General features: G+C 36.6%; 1 protein-coding gene across 2 annotated transcripts in view; it reads left to right on the plus strand.

Annotated features, from left to right (window-relative positions):
• The window catches only part of LOC143895946 (uncharacterized), a 53,850-nt gene that overhangs the window by 13,406 nt on the left and 18,868 nt on the right, over positions 1–21,576 (plus strand). Inside the window, exon 2 of one of the 2 annotated variants that reach the window (XM_077403464.1) lies at positions 13,535–13,584. The exons of the other annotated variant lie outside the window; for it this stretch is intronic. The gene's annotated coding sequence lies outside the window, so the exon portion shown is untranslated. The remainder of the gene's footprint in view (positions 1–13,534; positions 13,585–21,576) is intronic. 2 annotated transcript variants of the gene reach the window in all.

A 21,576-nucleotide genomic window follows, 5' to 3' on the forward strand; every position in this document is an offset into this window, starting at 1 on the left:
GTGGCGCTTCGAGACTATCGTGAACTTTAACATCAGACAGTCCTTGAATCGAGCTTCTCCAATGCAATATCGATGCAAAGCGGCGTAATGCATGAGTGCGTGTATCGCGATTCGTGACTCGTCGCGATGACCGGCGGCAAAAGTCATCGTGATCCACTATGTTACTATTTTTTCTCGTCTCTTATCTGTATGGCTTCGCGCTCGCGCGGCGCACGGCTTTTGAATAATCTTTCCCTGTCATCCCAGCCGATCTCGAGAAATAAATCTGGTCGAGTCGTGACGAGGTCTGTTACCGGATTTATGCACGCTCCTAGTGCTTCTGCTTGGATTTGAATGTTAAAATCGATCTTACATAGTACCTTGTTATATATTGAAGAAGTTTTACTTTCGAGACAGTTACATATATTTGAAAACTAATACTTTATGTATATATATTTTTTTTAACTATATTTTGCTGTTATGATAAATCAGTTTACTGTTCTAGAAAAATTAAATATATTTTGGATAAATTTGTATTATCTAAATACAAAACTGCATAATTTTATCTATTTAGAATTAATGCACAAAGTACAAAAATTACTTATTCAAATTAATCAATTGACACCTAATATGTCAATTGATTGACAGTATATTTTTAACTTGCATGACAGACACTGCTTTTGTAAGAGAATAGAAACGTTTATCTTATCAGTTATTAAGATTAACGATCCCGATAATAAGACGCAGAACTTGCTTTTCAGACGAATCGGAATACAATATAAAAAAGTGTTAATAATAATCTATACGATATGCATCTCGCGTGCATTCTCCGACCGGCACATTTATCGCCCCCACATTCTTTGTCGCATAATTGTCGACTGTCGCGTTGCTCGCTTGATCATAAGGGGGGTAGGGGGTCTGTATGCAATTTCAAAAATTCCATCTGTACCTTCGCGTTGCAGTCCTTGAGCCTCTGGAATGCAATTGACCGTACATTGTTCGTGACTCGCGGAAATAAAAATCATAAAAATGTATAGACTTATATCTTTTGCTTCGTCTGCTTAATGCACTATAGTGTGATAATTGGGAGATGTTAATGTAGGCATTATCTTAAGGAGGATAAAATAAAACGCAATAAAATTTAACGAAATCTTTAGAGAAAATGTCTCTCGAGCCAGCTTCGCTACTCGTATATACTGCCATATTAAGCAAGGAAACCTTATTTAAGTATTTAAGTTATTTTATTAAAAAGTAGCATTTATATTAAAGTATCATTTAAGTTATTTTATGAAAATGGATATTGTAGTTTCGGAGTATAATAATTCGGATTAAAAAAAATCGCAAATTATTTTAAATATTAAATTTCCTAATCTTTTAATTTTTCAAGGTACAAATTTTATGTTTAAAGCCATTTTCGTAAAACTGTTCGTAAAATTAGACTGTAGATATAGACATTCTTTCGCTTGGTACACGCTAATACACAACAGTGTACCTGAAACAGGAAAAATCTTGAAGATCTAAACTCGGCTGTGCAACTTTGTTGCACAACGAACCTCGAATCGCTGCATCGTCTGCAATTTGTCGAAGAACAAGAACTGTGGCTCTTCTCCCGGTGGTTTCGTGACACGCCGGGCTTTATTGCCGCAATACGAAATACGATTGCGATTGCAAGAAGACTACTCAATGAATTTAACCTCTGGCATGGTCTCCTTATTGAACAAAGGAACAATGGAGCGTTCCCTGTCTCAAAATCGGAAGCTGATTTCGCTTTCGTTGCAATCGACAAGTTTGATCATCCGTTCAATCGTGTGCTTCCAGCAAGTGCTTATCGCTTCTCTTCAATGCGGCTCATTCGCGCGTGACACTAAAGTAATGATACCGTAACGTTTGCGAGCGACAACGGTGTATCCGCGATTAACAATCGCGGCTCGTTTGCGTTGTAAATTACAAACGTGATCGGTTTTATACGCTTTATTGGACATACGTCGCTATAAAGTTCTGGGTTATTAAAATATCTCTTTTGCGATATTTAAAGTGCCGCGTAACATTCTGGAAGAATAACAAACTGTATATTTGATGATGCAAAGTCTGCGCTTTAGCAATGTTTAGTGCATGGGTAATTTTTTGCGTATCAAACACGTCACGTGTACTCGCTGTTTTGAAACTAAATACGATACTGGCGCTGGCAATAACCCGCTTCTGCTTTTTCTCTCTATAAACATTTTTATAAATGTGGTTAGGAATTCAGTAAATTCCATTGTGTGTGTTGTGGCCGGTTTTAATAGCGACGCCACTCTCCTATATGCGCGACCTGATCTTTTCAAGAGCAAAAAATGTTTCGCAACGTATCAAAATAAAGTCGGAGTATATCATGAAATAAGTTATGGATAATTGTTTCCTTTATATATTCTGCTAGAGAAAGAATAATAATTTGCAATTTAAAGATGTGATATACACTGAATATTATAAAAAAAAGAGTATATATAACCTAATCTTGATATTAATCGTTTAAAAAATATTTTCAAAGATTTAAAATCTAACCGATTAAAAATTGTTAATAAATTAATTCTCTTTTTCAATTATATTGTTGTAAATATTAAAAAACTTGTTTAATATAGGCAACGAAAGTGAAATCAGTAGCAGTAAATTTGTGGTTAAAACACATAGAATAAAAAACTTTTCTAGATAATTTATAGCGATTTCATAACTTGCAACTTCAAGGACTGAAATGGCAATTTGACAAAACAGATTGTAGAACTGGATTTAATCATTTTACGATTCAGAGCGTTCACAAACAGGCGACACGTGCACGGATGAGCACGTGGTACGTGTTTAGTGTGGCCCACATGTTCAGTGAATGGTTTGAGCAATCAACGACGACGGTGCAATCAGTAACGATCGACATAGGGTCTACAATTGGGCAATAAGTAATATAATTTTCATATACTTAAAGTGAGTATTAATTTCGACAGAGCACACGTTGTCACTATGTAATTATGGTCCGCGCTTAAACGACTAGAAGAATTTGCCTTGGAAATATTACCTCTGATTATAAGTATAAAACAAATTTTGAACCATTTGCATAAATAATCACAGCATTATCCCGCATTAACGAATATCTCGTGATAGCAAAGTATGATTGATGATTAGCACATGATTTCGTAAAATTTCCGAATATTAATCGATAGTTCTCTCGCGAAAAGTGAATATTGTAGTTTCGGAGAGTAGTACACAATAATTCAGATTAAAATCGCTTGGGTCAAATCATTTTAAATATTGAAATTTCGTAATCTTTCAATTTTTCAAGGTACAAATTTTATATTTACAGTTATTTTCATGAAATTGTTCGTAAAATTAGTTACTTTAGTTGAAATTACTTAATTTATTTACAATCAATTAATATCTATAAAATTTTAATAATAGTTTTTGTATTTATCCAACGTTGTAAGGACTATACGGTCTTCATCAATAACATCAGCAAAAAATCAGAAATAATTAATAGCTTTTTTTATGTGGTTTGATAATATTGCTTGCAGCAATATATGTAATAGTAACAATAATATAGAATCAATTACTTTAGCTTATACACGCAACACTATTAAAAATTAAAAAAGAGCAATATTATAAATTAGTTTATTAAAATTTGAATTCATATAATTACATAGATAGAGTAATCAGACAGATTTGTCGTCATTCTCATTTTATGCAGACATCCCATTTATCCTTCGCACCTTCGCATAAAATGAAATTAATGAGTAATACTCTTATGCAACTTGTCTCATAATTCTTCTTGCGAACGCGACTTAATGAGACGGTCTTTTATATCCCGACAAGAGCGTGACAGCAATTATATTCGGAATACACTGAAGCTCAATAAGACCAACGCGTCATTGGCATATCAGGACGCGATCTCGCACGTGAACCGAACGCGAGTTCCATATTATTTTCGTACCCATTCCTTCGCGTAACGACGGATTTACGATTTTTCGTGCGGCCAGTACATTTCGTTCGTGAAAGGCGCGCGGAGAATAAATCGTTCAATTTTATGTCGTTTCGATCAATAAAGTTAGACGTGTACTATATTTCTAAAATTGTCTCGCGTGCATTTGACCACACGATCGATTGACGCGATTATTTCCGAACTATACGCTTAATTTAAATCCCCGATTTCGTCTGTCATAATATTTTATTGTTCATAGATGTATCAGCCTAAGCTACACCGATTCAAATATCGAGTGCCGATCATTTCTAATACAGTAGCAAAGTTAAAAGCTATAGACCATCATGTTCACGATATATACGTGCAGTGTCACTATCCGGTATTTTAAATAACCTAACTTTAAAATAATATATTCCATTCACGCTTAATACTTTTAAATTTTTCTAAAACAAAGAAATTATATCTATAAGTTTATAGAATATTAATCTTAATTTTTTTCTTACCGCGCGACATATTCTTATCTAATAATGACAACTTGTCAAGAAATAAGTAATTATAAGTTAACAGAATAATTTGTGATTCTTTAGAGTACTCGAGATCTCTTATGCTGCCACTTAAGTCGCCTATTACTAAATCGACGATTGTCTCAAGGCCTACTGTTTGCGAGTTCCGCAGGAAAAAAGAGACAATTACCTCACCGTTCGGATTATCGTTTAGGCTTAAGCGAATCCGTGAGGAATGGACGCGCGCCGTGGTTTCATCAGGCGAGTTATATCGTCGATTTCCGGGTGTACATTGCGGCGCACGAGAAATCACAGCGCTCTCCATAGAACGTACAGACGTATCGCGAGATTTCGCGATCGTCTTCCGTGCCGACATGCCGAGTGCGCGTTTCAGAGAACCTCGAGGGAACTCTCGATGGCGTGCCAGCCGCGTTCTGTTTGGCGGTGACTTATGTACTGTCAGCTCTCGTACGGGTCTCGCATTAAACACTTTCTCGATTCGATCCTGCTTAAAATACCCGACCCTCAAGGATCGCGCGATAAGCACCGCAGATCGCATTACGAAACGTACAATGCAATAGTCTTCCTTCCGCGGGCTGCTGCGAAATCGCGTTCTGGACAGTTAACGCTTGCACGTGTCATGACTCCTCGAAGACTTGCCAACCCGAGTTGGAGTGACTTAAACGGATAATTGAGTATCAATCCTAGCGTGCATGACTAAATGCAAATCCATTTATATAACTGAGGGCTAACACGCTTCTTGTACACGAAAGACTTCTTTCTCTCATAAAAAATATAAGAGGTAATATATATTTCATGTAATATAATTTAAAAATAAAAAAATTGCCAAAAGCATTTTATACGATAAGACAATAATAAAATAATGAAACATTGAAAGCTTTGATTTTTCGATTATAAGAATTCGAAGCATACATTTTCCAATCTGTTTTAAATAAAAAGCAATTGATTTCTATATTCCTTTTATCAGTGATATATGAATTAATTCAAGTATTCGGAGCCATACATTAAGATAAAAGTAATCGACATAGTCGGGAAGGCTGGGCCGTCTTTTTCCAGTTGCATTGAAATATAAACGTTTCATTTTGTGCAAGCGTAGCAGTTCAAGCATTAGAATCGCAGTATATAGTTGCATAAGACAGTCTCTACCACATACTGTGCGAGGTGCCGCGTTCACCAAAGAATGTTTTAAATATCGTTGGATTTTTTTGCCACGCATGTAACTTTCTATGCTTTATATCGAACAATTACGTCGCCGCAAAAAAATGAGAAACCCGGACGTGGTTTCGCACACAATCTTTACGACCTCATTTAAAGAAAGAAAGCTCATATATAGTGCAATTACAAAGACACACTTTTTTCCTTCCGTCTAAAAGTTAGTTTCATGTAATACAATTCGACAAAGGTTCTTAAATATCTGAATGTTTAAATTTATGAAAATTCTTTAATATTGTTATTATTTTATTACTGCAGAAAAAAGTAAAGATTAGATTGAGTATCATATATGTAGATAAAACTATTATTTTTTGTTGTTAATCCCAGTTGTTATATTTGCAAAAAAAATATATTCTAGCTGTTCTTCAAACAAAGCATAATGTGGTTTCAATATTATAAAATTTATGCATAAGAATTTATTTCAAATAAAATATCTTCATCTAACAACAAATGGACGAAGAAACATGTAAAACATTGCGCAATATTTATGAGGTACCGTTGCTATTTGAATAGCATCGTAGCCGGCGAATCTGGGGTAAAATTGTAAATGAAACGACATTATGAAATCAAGATTAGATAATAGACCTCATCGTGAAGAGTCATTAAATTCTAGGAAGAGAAGTGCTGGAATTCTAGGAAGAGAAGTTGATGAAATGATACAAAAAGAACAAAGTCAGACAGAAACAACACAATGCAAATTGTATTTATATTGAAAATTTCAATTTGCCTGTCGCGATCGCGAAGACAAAACGGCTCTAAAATAAAAATCAATCTCCTCATTCGTTAACAGAGTTCAGTCAATGCAGAAAATGAGAGAAAGATGAAACAAATTAAAATCTTCTTGTTCCATTTGTTGATAGTCATTCAAAGTCGTAAGATTAAACGATTATTATCCGCGAATATTCGTTACAGTCAGACAATTTGGGTTACGATTCAAGTGATTACAGTAAACCGCGAGAATATCTGCTATTAAGTATAAGACTGCGGGAGTTAGGCAAGATCAGACTCGCGCTTTCCATCTTATATCGTTCCTGTGATTTAATCTCACGATAATAGGCGCTTTTCAACGCTGCATATATTTCCGCACCATCGTTTGAAAGTTAATTTTATTATCGGAATGTTGCTCCGTTTATACATGTATATAAGCGTAAAATATAAGATATTTCTACTATAAAATATTTTATGTTTATAAAATAAATGTTCTGAAGAATTATACACATTCACATAACAAGAATAGACATATCTCAAATGTATAGCATTATTTAAACTGATATCGCGCATACCTTGCAGTAACAATTCATGCTGAGAAATAAAATGAAAAGATCTTGCACAATATATCTATTTCGTTGAATGCAGAGATTTCAATTAGCCAGAAGTTTCGTTAACCGGTTATTTAGTCAAAAATCACGAATTAAAACGAAATAGTTAATTAGTATAACAGTACATTCCCATAATTTTATGTCATAACCAAAAATAAATAAATTTACGATAAAACGGTATTTTAATTTTAATTGAAATTTTGCAGCACACAAAAACGTAAGTGTTGCGAGTACTTACACACGAAATTTCGGCTAATTACTTAATCAGTCATAATAATGACAGGTTGGAAATCGGCAGTTGCATATGTAAATAATTATTACGGAAATATGAAAGATAACGTTCTGTACGTGCGCGAATGCACGCAATGACGCACACTACTTGCATTTCCTTCAAAGACAGCTGTGCGAGAGGTTTCCTACTCGATGGAGTGGATATGTGCCAATGGTTTGCGCGATAATTACATCAATTATCCATGTACGGAGAGAAGAGCCGAAGTTTCACTTTTGTTTCGAATGGCTGATTAAACAAATTTGACTAAATACTCAACGTTTCCTACATTACCTCAATCGTTTCGCTGTGAAATTTTACTCGCTAATGTTTGCTTGTTGTGGATTTTTCTGTCAATAGTAATGAACAAAGATTTTTGTGTCAACATACGATTTCTAATAAATATAGTAAAACTTGTCAGAAGTGTTAGAACTAATACGTCAAATATACGCAAAGGGGATAAAAGAAGGATTCCAATTGCTGACCTTTTTATATGCGGCTTAAGATTACAAGTTCGTATACGCGGTGATCAGATATAAAATACTCCTTTGCTCGGATTATGGATTCGCTGCGTTGAACGTACGATTACACCGTGCTTCACTAAATCGCAGCAGTGTATAATCATAGTCCGTGTAACTGTAATCTCGCGGCAACATCGGCGTTATTGCCACATTCTCACAGCACCAGCGTGAAATTATTATCGATGCCCAAACAATAATGCCTTAGCACAATTAGAGAAGAGTACTAATGGCGTAGCGATTTCTATCTCGCCATTCGCGATCAAGAAAATCGATCTCGCGTCGCGTAGTTCGGTAGAAATTTTCGCTTCGAACGCGAAAAGTTGCCGGTCACTGTCGAGAGCAGTGAGGGACAACGCGTTACAAGAGATCGACGTGGTCCAGTGAGCGTAAAACCCACTCGAAAGTGTCAGAATCGATTTCTTTTCGTTGTCGCGCTTGATCACGTTCCACAACTACGACACGTTACCCTCTTCTTAATTCTGTAATTTAATCGTAACGTTCGCGCTTTAATCTCCAAACAATTATATATAAATCCATTCGTACAAAGACATAAAGTACCGCGGTGCTAAAGGCGATAGGTGGATGCCAAATGTTAGTCTTCATATTAATGTATCGATTTAGTTTATGAGTCAATCGAAAGATCACGCATATCTGATCAATTGCTGCAAAATGGCGATAATCGGTTGTCGAGCTAATGACAGTTAATTACTGACCACCAATAGATACAAAATAGCGTGCCACACGCAATAATCAGTCGTCGGATCGGCGATAATTAATTAATGTTCACAGCGACTACGCAGTTCAATCTGTTGCATAGAATCACTTAACACTTAAGGTTTTACTGTTTTATGTGTTTATACATCAGCCAAGATAAATTATTTCACGCAATTGCTACTGATTGAATAACTATAGTGTCTTGTGAATTGCAAGATATTTTTGAAAGAGAAAGATGGTAATCGATATGATTCGTAAGAAGTTTGCATTACGCAAAACTGATAGCTGTAAGTGCTTTTTGTATCTTATAGCAACTCGAGTATATCGTAGCTCAATGTCACCGCATTCAAACGCAACCGCAATTTTTTAAGAGTTTTCACAGTAAAAGGCATACTAGAGTAAACCCATTCCGTTAAAGAAAAAGAAAAACACTTTATACTTTTATTATACTTATTATATCAAACAGAATATAACAAAATATAAAATATATAAAACACCACCTTTACTTGACGTTTTATATTCATTTTTCGTGTTTAATCCACATTTTCTTAATTATATGATATTTTTTGCTACCTCAGAGTTTAATGTAGATATAACCTAAAATTAATCGAAACAGTGCGATATCGATAATTTACTGCGTCTTGAATTGATATTCTCTGAAAAAACGCATGATTTCTTTTGACGTCGATATCGTTCGCACATCGCTTGATCTCTCAATCGCGCGATCGCACCTTGCTGCCGATTGACTGACAACGGTATAATTACCGACACGAGTTCGAGCTATATATTACGTCGAGTATGCGCGCAATATCGAAAGACGCGAACGTTTAATGAACCCATCCGTCTTCGTAATTTCACGTCTAATCATGAAATTCTCATACACTGTATCCCTAACATTTCCTTTTCTTCGCATCACGGCGTTTCTGTGATTGATATCATTAACTGTCGGCGAAAATCAAGTTTTCGCATTCGTATGCGTTCATGTGTAATTATTTGATGAAGCGATCATGAGGCAATAGTGGACTCGATTTATTTCGTCGGCACGCACTTATTTTACCTCACTTGCAAATTAGCGACTGCGATATTCAAGCAAAGAAAGAACGATATTTACTGCTTTCTCTTCGGGATGAAGACGAGTTAAACACTCATTGATTACCCTCGAGATACATTATTAAAAACTATACTATCGTTGATGCCGATGAGATAACTACATTTCCAGAGTGTTTCAATTGCGCATATTTGTATAGCAGAGATTCAAATAATTGGCATAATTTTGTAACAACTAATCTTCAATGCTCCACAAATACGAAAAAAAATACATTTCATGACAATAGTCGCATGTTTCTTCCTTTCTCCTATAATTATAAATAAATGTAGATTATTTTTGCGTAACTTGTATTTGGTCATATATAGACGATATACAAAGTATTTTAACATCAACATATATATTTCTACTTCATATATATGTATATGCATATATATACAGAAATGCATACCTATATATATAACAGCGGTGCTACGAAACGCGCTAGCATACAAAATTTCATAACATGACTGACGAAAGTTCGCCACAAAATCATTACATACAACTTCAATCTCTGTCAAATATATTTTTATATTTCTTTACTTCTTACACGCCGAATGCAGTGATTATCGCGAAGTAATATGTTGCGCCCCGGCCGTAATGGAATTAAACAATAATGACAAGCATAAATTGCCAAACGAGTAAGAAATGAATAGTTAAATATTAGAAACTGTGTGTCTATTAATCTGACGTAGGGAAGGTAATTATTTATTATTTTCATTTGCTTTATGAAATCATGAATCAGCTATCTGAGAAAATAAGAGATAAACAAATATATGTATTATATCGGTAATTCACCGCGTTAATATGGTCAGAACAAACTAAGAAATGTACAACGAAGTGAGTACAAATTGAAAAGAACTAGATAAATGATGACTTCAGCGAACATCACTGCGGTAAAAGAAAATATTTGTATCGGTAGTAAAGTGTAGCGGTTTAGTTGATCTATATGGAGTAATGAATTGTGCCGCGCAATGTGTTTGTAATCATAGCTCATACGTAGCGACAATTAAGGCCGGAATGGTCGAGATATTATTCTCTCGTTCGACGGTAATTTATCGAGGAAGCAATATAACGCGAAATTTTATCGTTCCACACATTCAGGGGTTGTGAAAACGCTCGTCACGAAACGCGACTGCTGCGAAGTCATCGAAGAAAACTTTTAAGGTGCATTAGTGACGGGATCGCGGCAGGACAAATCGATGGCACGGAGCGTTATTATCGTCATTAACGCGCGGTCTTTCGTCATTAGAAAGCGTTTCTTTGATGCGCGAGAAAGTGTTTCCCTACGGATCGAACAGTAATCGATTCCCACTAAACTGCTAATTGGAAGAGTGTGCCAACGAGTATGATTAAAATTCACAGTGGTAAAAGTTGCACGGTATTCTTAAGACTTAAAATTTAAAAATTTATTTCTTAAATTAATCTGAATTTGATAAAAAAAAATCCTAATCTGCATTAAAAAGGTCTTGTCTAATAAGTATTTAAATTTTAAATAACGATTCGATCTTATAGCTATTAGTCACGAAAGATTATACCATTGACGCGTGTCAATATCGATTATCTACAATGGTCTTTTTAAATTATATTTATATCATCTTTGAGGCAAATCTAAAATAAATTCGAGATCTAAATGTGAGCGCTCCGATGCGTGTTATACTCATTAATAATCAAATCAATGAACATCGCTTTGCATCTGGCAAACACAAGACAAGTTTTGCACACGCTTATTCGAGGCGAGCAGCTGTTAGAAACGAATGAACGACGTTTTAGCAAAGGTTTTAGATATGAAAGTGCTTACTCGCGCGGACTACATTGGCATACATTCATTATATGAAAAGAAAAGAGAGAAGGAGAGTGGGAAGTCGTGAGGAAAAGATTACCGTAACGAGTACGAGCGCAACGATGCACCGATAAGGAGTAGCGCACGCGCCTGAACGCGGCCACGTAATTAATATGCTACCGACAGGATCCCGGTGCTGTGTGTGTAAACTTTCTACTAATAATGATTTCATTCCCATCGTGTGTCGCGAGGTGCATCTAATTAATATGGTATAGGTATTGCGACCTAGCAAGCGGGACACGTTGTGGATTACTACTATTATCATCGACAACCATGGCCTGCTGCAACGGTGATATGCAACAGGTGCGGTTCATTCGTAAGGCAAAGATTATCTCTGCCGATTTCAAGCGAATAAACAAAGGTCAAGACATGTTTCATGATACCCGTTAAATTACTATGACGAAGAGAAACAAAGACGATGTATGCTTTCATCGAAAATAATAGTTCGAATATTCCAAGAATAGAAAAACATTCTTGAAGAAATCTTAAAGAAAAAATTTGTTGCATTAAAAATAGTTACAACTCAATTAATTTACTAAATAATATAATAGTTTTTTTAAAAGTCTATTCTTTAAAAATTGTTATTTTTCAAATGTGTGCGCGTGCAAATTTGCGCACGTACACAGATACACACACACACACACACATAATTATATTCATACTTAAAACATGAACGAAAAATAGTACTAATAACAGCCTTTAAGCGACTACGCAATTAACATAATTTGCACATGGCAGCATTGGGCAGCGCGGGTGACTGCCTTCGTTCGAAGAATAGTTTAGAAATGAACTAAACAATCACGAGAGCCCCTATCCCAGGATTGCATACCTCTTTCGCAAGTCATTACCTATCTTATTGTTGCACAAGGAGTGACCTTTAGAATTTCATTAGAAAAATGGTATGTGCGTCGATTGTTAGACTATTCCAATTAGGCAATTCATTAAATCGTATTCTTATAGTAGGCGGGAATCTTTTATAGCGGACGATAAACTTTTCAAATTCCATCGGCGAATCGTCATCACGATGCTATTTCTCGTCGCGTCGCGTCGTCGCGACAACATTGTAATCTCAAGGAAAGCCTTTCTCGTTGCAATACAAAACATTGGAAATATTTTTAGTATCGTACGTTGGCCGCTAATATATTATCTTGCTAAACCAGTTACCGCGCAACTCGTTATCCTTGACAAATACGAATATTTGTATCCAGAAAGAACTAATTTGATATGCACAGTTTATCGGCTTAACCGGCTCGACTAGAATTTGATACTTCCGAATATAGAAAGAGAGTCTTCGGAGAAATCATAGTGTGAGAACCGGTATTACGATAATTGAATCATCTTTAACAGTACTCTGTTACTTTTTCCTTTTTGATATATATATATATATATATATCCGTCTCGTCTCTTTTCTTAGCGCTATCTAATGGTTCGTATTAACTACGCAATGACTACACGTCATACAATAATTTATACGGTTATCGTGTCGGCGTACAGCATGCTTTATGTACTTAATTTTGTAATTAATATATCTGCATACGTACATCAAGAGAATTACGCTATATCGGCGTTATTCGTGGATCGCGAACGTCAGAAGTGCGCAAGGTATGGCGCTCTTGCGACACAAACACCGTCATCGTGCTCGGTCCCGATAAACTCCTTTCGTGCCGCAGAAGAGTGCCGACTATTGCACTCGCGGGAGAGTTGCATACGATCGTCGAGAATTCACAGAATCGCAGTGCCGATCACCGAGGTTGCAATGCTTCGCGACCGTGGAAACGTTCCGCTTCGACATTGCCACTTGTGCATGCAAATCGCGACTGTCCCGACAAATCTGACCGGCGAAACGAGCTGTAGACAGCTTGTAATAGTATCACCTGTCCGTTTCTAGCGTATTCTCTAGCGGTCAAGAAATGTGCTCGCACATAAAATCTATTGACAATTATTGCCAGCACGTTAAGATTGCAACGTTACGGCTTGATGTATTAACACTTCTCTATTATCAATTACTTCCGATAATCGTAAAATTACAACTCGAACTATATCTAAAAATTGAATTCCGTCATGTGTAATATGTTTACCTATATTTTATTTTAACAATGTATTAATTTAAATTTTGTGTTATTGTTGCAGGTAAGCTTAAATCAATTACCGAGGTTCAAAAGAGACAGATTTAGAACGGGGTATGTGACTTGTCTGACATTTATAAAATGCAATGTAGTATATCTCTTCCTATATGCAGACGATCGCAATGTTAATTTTTTATCTAATGTTCGCACGTATATCTATCCGATGCAAATAATATTAGCCACTCCTATCTCCGCCTCTTTAACACAATGCAATAGTTCGATATCGACGCGTGTCAAATGATTCGCATTAAGAACATCTCAGCGCCAGCCACGGTTTTTTACGCTGGAGCGTTGCGCAATTTCTGACCGATTACCGACACCAGCGATGCGCGTTCGCACGCGACTACTCCAGAATTCCATTCCAATTCATTTAATACGATTACGTATGCGCGCATCGCTCTCTCCACGTGTTACACGTATATACGTTGGGCTTTGTGTGTCTACTGTGTGCAACCGGTGGCCGTTTACGCGCTTGTTCCCGTAAATCGCGCACGTACACACGCACAAAAACGAGGGTGTATATACACCCGTACGTATGTCGACTCGTTCATTTATTCCAGAGCACAAAGAGAGGTCGACGGGCTAATCAGACTATGACGCTCGTGCGAAGCGGTAAGCGCGCGTCGTAAAAACCGTCAGCCTCGTAACGAGAATCCCAAGTTATGTACGGGAGCCGGCCAAGTTAGAAAGTGAATCCTCGTACGCGCATTCGAATGAACCACACCATCGCGGTTTGCCAACATAATCGATTAGCGAAACAGTCGAAAATACGTGGCTCGCATATAGACCAAACGTGCGACTTGTTCTGGAAGCCTTTGCCATTGACATAAGATCACCGTATCGAATACTTGTCATTTAAAAACGCGCACGCGACACATGAAGCATTAAAAAATGCTTTTCGTGTATATGCTTGAAATCTTTTTATTATTTGGAAAAGGTAATGTAATGTTTCATAATTATGTACAACGTTACGAAGTTATTGTTCGATGTTACGTTAATTTACACTTGACGACAATTAATTTTCTTATATCTTAAGAAATTAACGGATCGATACACTGTCGGATTTTTTCCCGCTGGTAATAAACGATATTGCTTGAAATAGTTGTCTTATACATTGTAAGAATGGACATAATACGGTTAATTATAACTAGCATGTGCTCGCGCTCGATGTCCATGCAGATAAAAGTATTGCGCGTGGAAGTTATGCGCTCTTGAGTACTTATGTGTCATCGTAAATACGGGACGATATAAAAAAAAAAGAATACGATTATCGCCTTGACTCACTTGATTTACGCGCGCAAGTAGTACTTGTGCAAATCTTCCGCAATCAGTAGCACGGGAAATTACTATATCATGTTTATTTATGGCGCATCGCTTGCTACACACGATTAATACGATCATTACGTATTGTAATAGCTTAGATTCACCGGACTGATGTTCAACGAGAATAATCGTGAGAGCTATTGCCAGCGCGTAATTGAATGTCCACGCGCGTGCAGATATATATAAATCTTTAGTACGGCAGACGCGCGCGAAGTAAAAACACGCAAATAGAGCGAGGTTCTTGAAGATGTACTCGCGGCGAACGTTAAAGTGACAGCGCACGGCAGAAGCTCGTAAAATGAATCTAACGAGAAATCTCCCTTCAAATTGTGCTTCGCGTGAACGGCTTCTCTGAAATGCGGCTTTATAATTACGCGTGGCGTTACACTTAATTAACTATGCCATAAAATATTGAAATGTCCTTTAAGTGCCGGCCATTTGGCAATTATTTCTTCGCGTATACCGAGATTAATTAAAGTTTCTCACCTTTTGAGAACGTAGCTTTATTTAGCTTTAATGGTTTATATAACACGGAAGCGAGATATGGAATTTTTGATGTTACTTCCTCCGAGAAAGTTATAATTCTGTTTCTAATTAGCCAACCGGATTGTAAAAGAATTACTTTCTCCGAATACTTTGCAATAATCGGCGATATAGGGCGAACAGTTCGTCGATGTACGATCAGAGTACCGCTTTAAACCATATCTGTATCTGATTCAAAATTATAGTACGGGAGAAACCAGAGTATAACTAATTACGTTTGTAAAACACCGCCGATCTATGCAATCTACTACTTCGATCTGTTCTCTCATGCGATCTCATATGATTCGATTCGGGTCGGTGCTCACTTAGTTTTACTGATCTTTGCTTTTCTGTTCATTATGGATTAAGATTTACAAGATATATCGATTTCTTTGCAGTTAAATATCCTACTCTTTATATTTCTTCCTTTATAATTTACCTATATATTTTTTTGTCGATTAAATTTTTATTGTAGAAACACCGACGCATGTTTGCAAATAAAAAGATTTCCTAAAAAGATTATTTAATTTCTAAATGCATGTATATTGCAACTTTTATAAATTATGACTTTTTTATAATTATCATAAAAAGGATCATTCCTTACAATTACGCTTGTAAAAAACAAGTTAATAGACTATCCGGTTTGTCAACCTTGTGATGTCCACTCTCAACAATTTTTTACTCTCACGTAAACAGATCGATGATCTGAAGTAATTATGCGTAACGGTGCGTGTGCGGTCGCATAATATAAATATATGCAGTCAAAGAATTTGGATCACCTCGTAACAGTTCACTCAGTAATTTAAACCGTTTTGTGGTTTTGCTATCGTAATTCTATCTAGAGATAACTATATGAGAAGATAAATAAATTCTTTCATATTTTTTTATAAAAACACGATTATATATTATTTTACACAAGACTGGCTACTAACGAGATCATCAGATAAATAATTCATATATCGACACAATAATATGTACACATGCGATTCCAAAGGCATAAACTGACCAATGCTCGATAATGATCTACGCTTCACAGCTTATATACGATCCCTATGTATTTCATGGTGGCGCAAAAAAATTACTTTATGTTCTAAGAGATTAAAGCACGGATAATACGTCTGCTGTTACCGTTCGCTGAGACCCTTCTTGAACGTAAAAGGAGATCGAATGCGGCTGCCGCGTAAAATTTCCTAATAATAGTCTTCCTTAAAGAGCCGTTCGCAAAAATTGTCTACCAACCGCGTTCCAGAAATGCCTTCGCACCAGCCCGACAGTTCCTCTCGTTTTTCCGGTTCTCTCCCTATCTGTCGATTCTTTCGAAATTCACGACACCTCATAATTGCCGACACCACCAATTTCGATAGTCGGCTGAATGCCGAGCTAACGAGCTTAAACTCAATTGAGAGAATAGTGGGTGCTGACTATATAGATGAGAATATTCGACTCAACACGTATTTAGAAATTTTGCAAATTCGTTAGCGCGAGTCTGTTCCGCTCTCGATCTCAACTCGATACCGGATAGATTTCCAATGCGACGCTAAAAATCGGTAAAGAAAAAAACGGCGACGCGCAAGACACGAGGAAAGGTAAGAATGGCAAGCGCGACTTATATCGGAGCCGACTGTAGTAGTTCCTCATATCTCGTACCTTTTAAGAAATCTGACCGGGTGAAGTAACGGCACTTGTGTCTCTCTGGATCTCCTTGCTGCCTGACTTATGTCAGGATCACATACACGCGGTAGTCCGATCGACAGACAAAAATGGTAGCTGACGTTCTCCGCCCAGTCAACTCACGTAAATAAGGACGTGCTATTTGTAACGTTTGCTTTGTCAAGTACTTGTTTTGCCAAACGTTTCTTTAGGGTAAAATTAAAAAAACAACTGATCAAGGAAGTATATGACAATCGCTAAGGCCCGGTTGCACTAACGTCGCATAATATTTAACCTTAGCTTAACTTACTCTTCGTCTCTTTCCAAGAGAACGGTTGGAAAGAGATGAAGAGTGAGTTAAGCTAAGATTAAATATTATGCGACGTTGGTGCAACCGGGCCTAAGACATATTATGCATTTTTCGCAATAATGATACAGCAGACGACTTTTCTTTTCGTTTAAAGTAATTTTACACTTGTAATAAAACATTTTTAATTAATGTATTATATATTTTTTAATATCGTTTAATTCTATCATTACGATTATGTTTATGGTTGTTAAAAAAATATAATTCATGATGTTAAATATAAGATTGTATATAAAATTAGCGAATAACAGAGAACTTGAATCGTGATCTGGAACTACATCCTGCCTAACGTATATACTCATTAGCCTTGTCATTTTTTTTTGGGTGCATCCGCATAGCATCCACATGTTCTTTTACGCGAACGTAATAGCTATACAAAAATGGCGAGCGAGACATTTTCCAACTGGTTGGCTATATAAGGACGTGTAATTTGTAACAGCAACTCGGTAATTTACTGCAGTAGCGGAACGAACTTGCTGGTAACCAGGAAATCGTCATCAAATAAGAATAGATATTTTACTTAGCGTGTCGTATACTTTCTTTGAAACCCGCGGCTATATTTGTCTACATTGTTTGGCATAACGATGCAAAAATTAAACCAATTTACGTCAAAGCAAAATCATTTAAAGTGGTAAGATAATATATCAAAGTGACGTGATACTATCGTGACGAATGTATAAGCGGTAAGCATAGCAAATCTTAATTTGTTTCGCAAATTAGGAAGGAGCAGCGCTTTACAGATTTAATTATTACAGGAGAAAGCTAATACGGGAAGTTACTAGAGTACGAACAGAAGTGCACGATCACACTTACATTCTTGCATCACGTTGTTATATTTTTTGCGCAGGCGCTGTACACTGCAATGCCAATTCGAAAGTACCATTAGATAATCACCGGCAAAAATAATGTTATTAGAGAACATAGGTGCAAAAAGCCCTAATTTTCCGATTATGGAATTACGAGTAGCCACTTAATTGAGACTACTCCAAGTATATTATTGACTACATCAACATACGTATTGTTGTAGTAGAGAGATCTTAATCTTCCACTTTCTTGTATCTCGACAATCAAGAACCGTTGAAATCTCGCGCAGTGCAAATTCTTAACAAATTGTCTCGTATATATTATCGATATATTAATTAATCCTCTGTCATGGCTTCAGGAAAAAAGAAGACCACAGAACCACAGCGTTTTTATAGAGCAATGATGCCTTCGAACCCACGATCAGCGCTCCAGAATCTGCTATCCTAGATAAACGAGTAGCAATTTATTATCCAGCAAAAGACCGATGGATGCGCGAGCGCGTCCATTCATCGTGCTCATGATCCTTAAACACCTAACCGTAAATCATCGTGTATAGGCGATCCCGCAGTTGATGTCCCGCCCGATTCGCGATAAACGATTCATGGACGACAGGATGAACCCGAAGAACGGCGTTAGCTTCGGTTCGACGATCGGCCACTTTCTCCGTGCCCCTTCAGACCGGAATATCTTTCACTCGCCGAGTTGTAGGATTACTCATCCGCACGCGTATGTGTCCGCGATATTTACGCTATAGCATTAAAGAAACATATAAAATGTTTTCTTTGCGATAGCACAATGATGCCAGTGCCAAGATGGAACGCGGCAGAAACGACTCTGGTCAAGAACTGCTATAAATTTTAAACTGTTCTTCCTTTCTCGTTCGACGAGTCCTAACGCAATATTGAAGTACTTTATTTTTCTTGTCACATTATCAACGCTATGTTTTTCGACATCGATTGCGCTAATTCTTAATTTATCATATTGGATTAAACACGTGTTCGTTAAAATTCGTAATACGCAACATTACGCGAATAGTTACTTCGAAAGGAGTAATTTCAAGAAAGTCATTAGATGATCGGTAAGAACCCATAAAAACCCATAGCGGAATGAACTAAGAAAGTTACATTAAACAGGAAGCAATAGCTCACGACGCGTTTTTTGTAAGATATTTTTCAGTCACAGCGAAGAAAGATGTCGTGACCACGCATTACCAGAGATCTTCTCTGAGATGCTGCGTGAAAGTGATTCCATAATAGCAAGAATGTGTACGCACGTAGTATATGAGAATAGATTATTTCGAAGAAGTGAGGAAAACAAAAATCGGATGTAGAAGTAACTAATATATTGATTACCTTGTCTATATAAATCATCCTTCTCCGATTTTTTAAAATCATATACCTATTAAATTGTTCAATAACCTCCCAAACAATAGAAAATAATACTGAGACAAAATATTGTACAATTTAATTATCTCGTATTTTTACTGGCACAATTTTTGCAATTTGTAGATTCGATATGTATGTTATAATAAAATTAACATATCCTAACATTGAGACATTTTTATTAAACTTTCTTTCTAATAGCTATTTTTTATAACTGTTTTATTTACACTAATAAGATTTTTTAAATAGTGCAGCTCTCATATTACGTAAAAATACATACATTTTTAGCTACACTGAAAGATCAAGAAAGGTGTTGAGAATCATGATTGAGTTGCAGAAACGTTCCAACAATAAGCCGGAACAAGGAAAATACGTCGGTAAATAAAGGATAATCTGCGTGGCCGATCCGACTAGGGGAGCCTCTGCCATTCATGTTAATGAGAATCGATTACGATCGCGATCCATTATCATCTGTTGTCTGGTCAAAAAGAAAGACTATCTACTCGGTCGCGCCCGTCGCGCCTTTGTGACGGTGCACATGGACGACGCTAATACTATAACGTGAAAGAAAGTGCCTGACGTGCGTGAGAGTTCTTTCTCGTGATAACCAGATCATTTTTCGTTTACTTTCACCGTATCCCCTCGAGTTAACCAGTTTATCCTCCCGCACATTTATATCCCGTTTGCGTTTGCGCGATAATCCGATGTCGCACGATCGATTGATTATTTGCGCCGACTTTCTATACGTATACGCGAAAGCCTCACGTGAAAGCGCATTTCATTTATACTTCACTTGCAGCGAGGATAATATAGCAATGCAAAGTACAAGTTGGTAACTGCCGATTAAAAGATTTAAGATCTTAGCCCTGTAACCAATTATAGCCTAATATTTCATTAATTTGTACGTACTTTCTAATCATTAGCTGTACTGACAAATTGTTTTCGTGGAAAACAATTAATTATGCCGACAGGTTAAATGGGCGGTGTGAGCAAGATCATACGTATAAGATGTGATTCTTGAAAGGAGAGAACAAAGTCTCAGCGTGCTTTATTCTCCGAAAAATCATTGCTCGACTACGTCGTAAACGGCGGCCGGCTTTCTGCAAATTTACATATATATCGCTCGGCAAAATCTGAAATACACAGTTAGCTACTCGAAACACAGTATGCGGCGACCTGCTAAGAAGATATTACTGAAACTGTTTCGCGAAGTAGAGTGATTGATGTATAACGAACCGCATTCACCGCGGGTTTCTATACGCGAAAAAGCAAAACCTTGTTCGTGAATGTGAAGTGTTAAACAAAACTTCACCTTGTGTGTAACTTGCGTTTCTACAAACGCTTATAAATGCAAGAATCAAAATAATTAAAAAAAAACATAATTTACATCTAAAGATTAGAGTAGCTATGTGCTATCTGCTTATATCTATAGTATGCATATACATATAAACATGTACATGATGATATCTATAGCAATTATTCTGATTTCATGCTGGAAATAATACTTAATATGTCAAGTTATATTTGATCCAATTATACCAGATAAATACACGAAATTCTGAAATAAATCAGTTTCTCGCTTTTTCGCGTAAAAACCCGCGGCGAATGTGGTTCGTTATACATCAATCACTCTACTTCGCGAAACAGTTTCAGTACATTTATTATTTATCTATTTCAAACTTTCTTTGCAATTTAAAAAAAATAATATTATATTATCTTGAATTATCTTTATGTAAAGTCTTTACTACGGTAGAACCAAATTGATAATGTCGAAAGTAATGTAATAATAACATTCTGCTGCGAATGATGTCACGGCAACCCTATCCCAAAATACATATGCTTGTTCTCGGCACGGCGCGGCGCGCCAGTAGATTTATCTCTAAAATGATATATTACGGGTCGCGAAAGCGCATCGGGTTATGCGCGATTGGTATAAATTTACTGCTTATTACCCGTTAACCGCGCAAAAAAAATCGGCAAGGACGCCGAAGATGGCAA

This window comes from Temnothorax americanus, unplaced genomic scaffold (genome assembly GCF_048541705.1).
Source record: "Temnothorax americanus isolate GAGA-0224 unplaced genomic scaffold, ASM4854170v1 Scaffold17, whole genome shotgun sequence".
In the NCBI taxonomy this organism is placed as follows: Eukaryota; Metazoa; Arthropoda; class Insecta; order Hymenoptera; family Formicidae; genus Temnothorax; species Temnothorax americanus.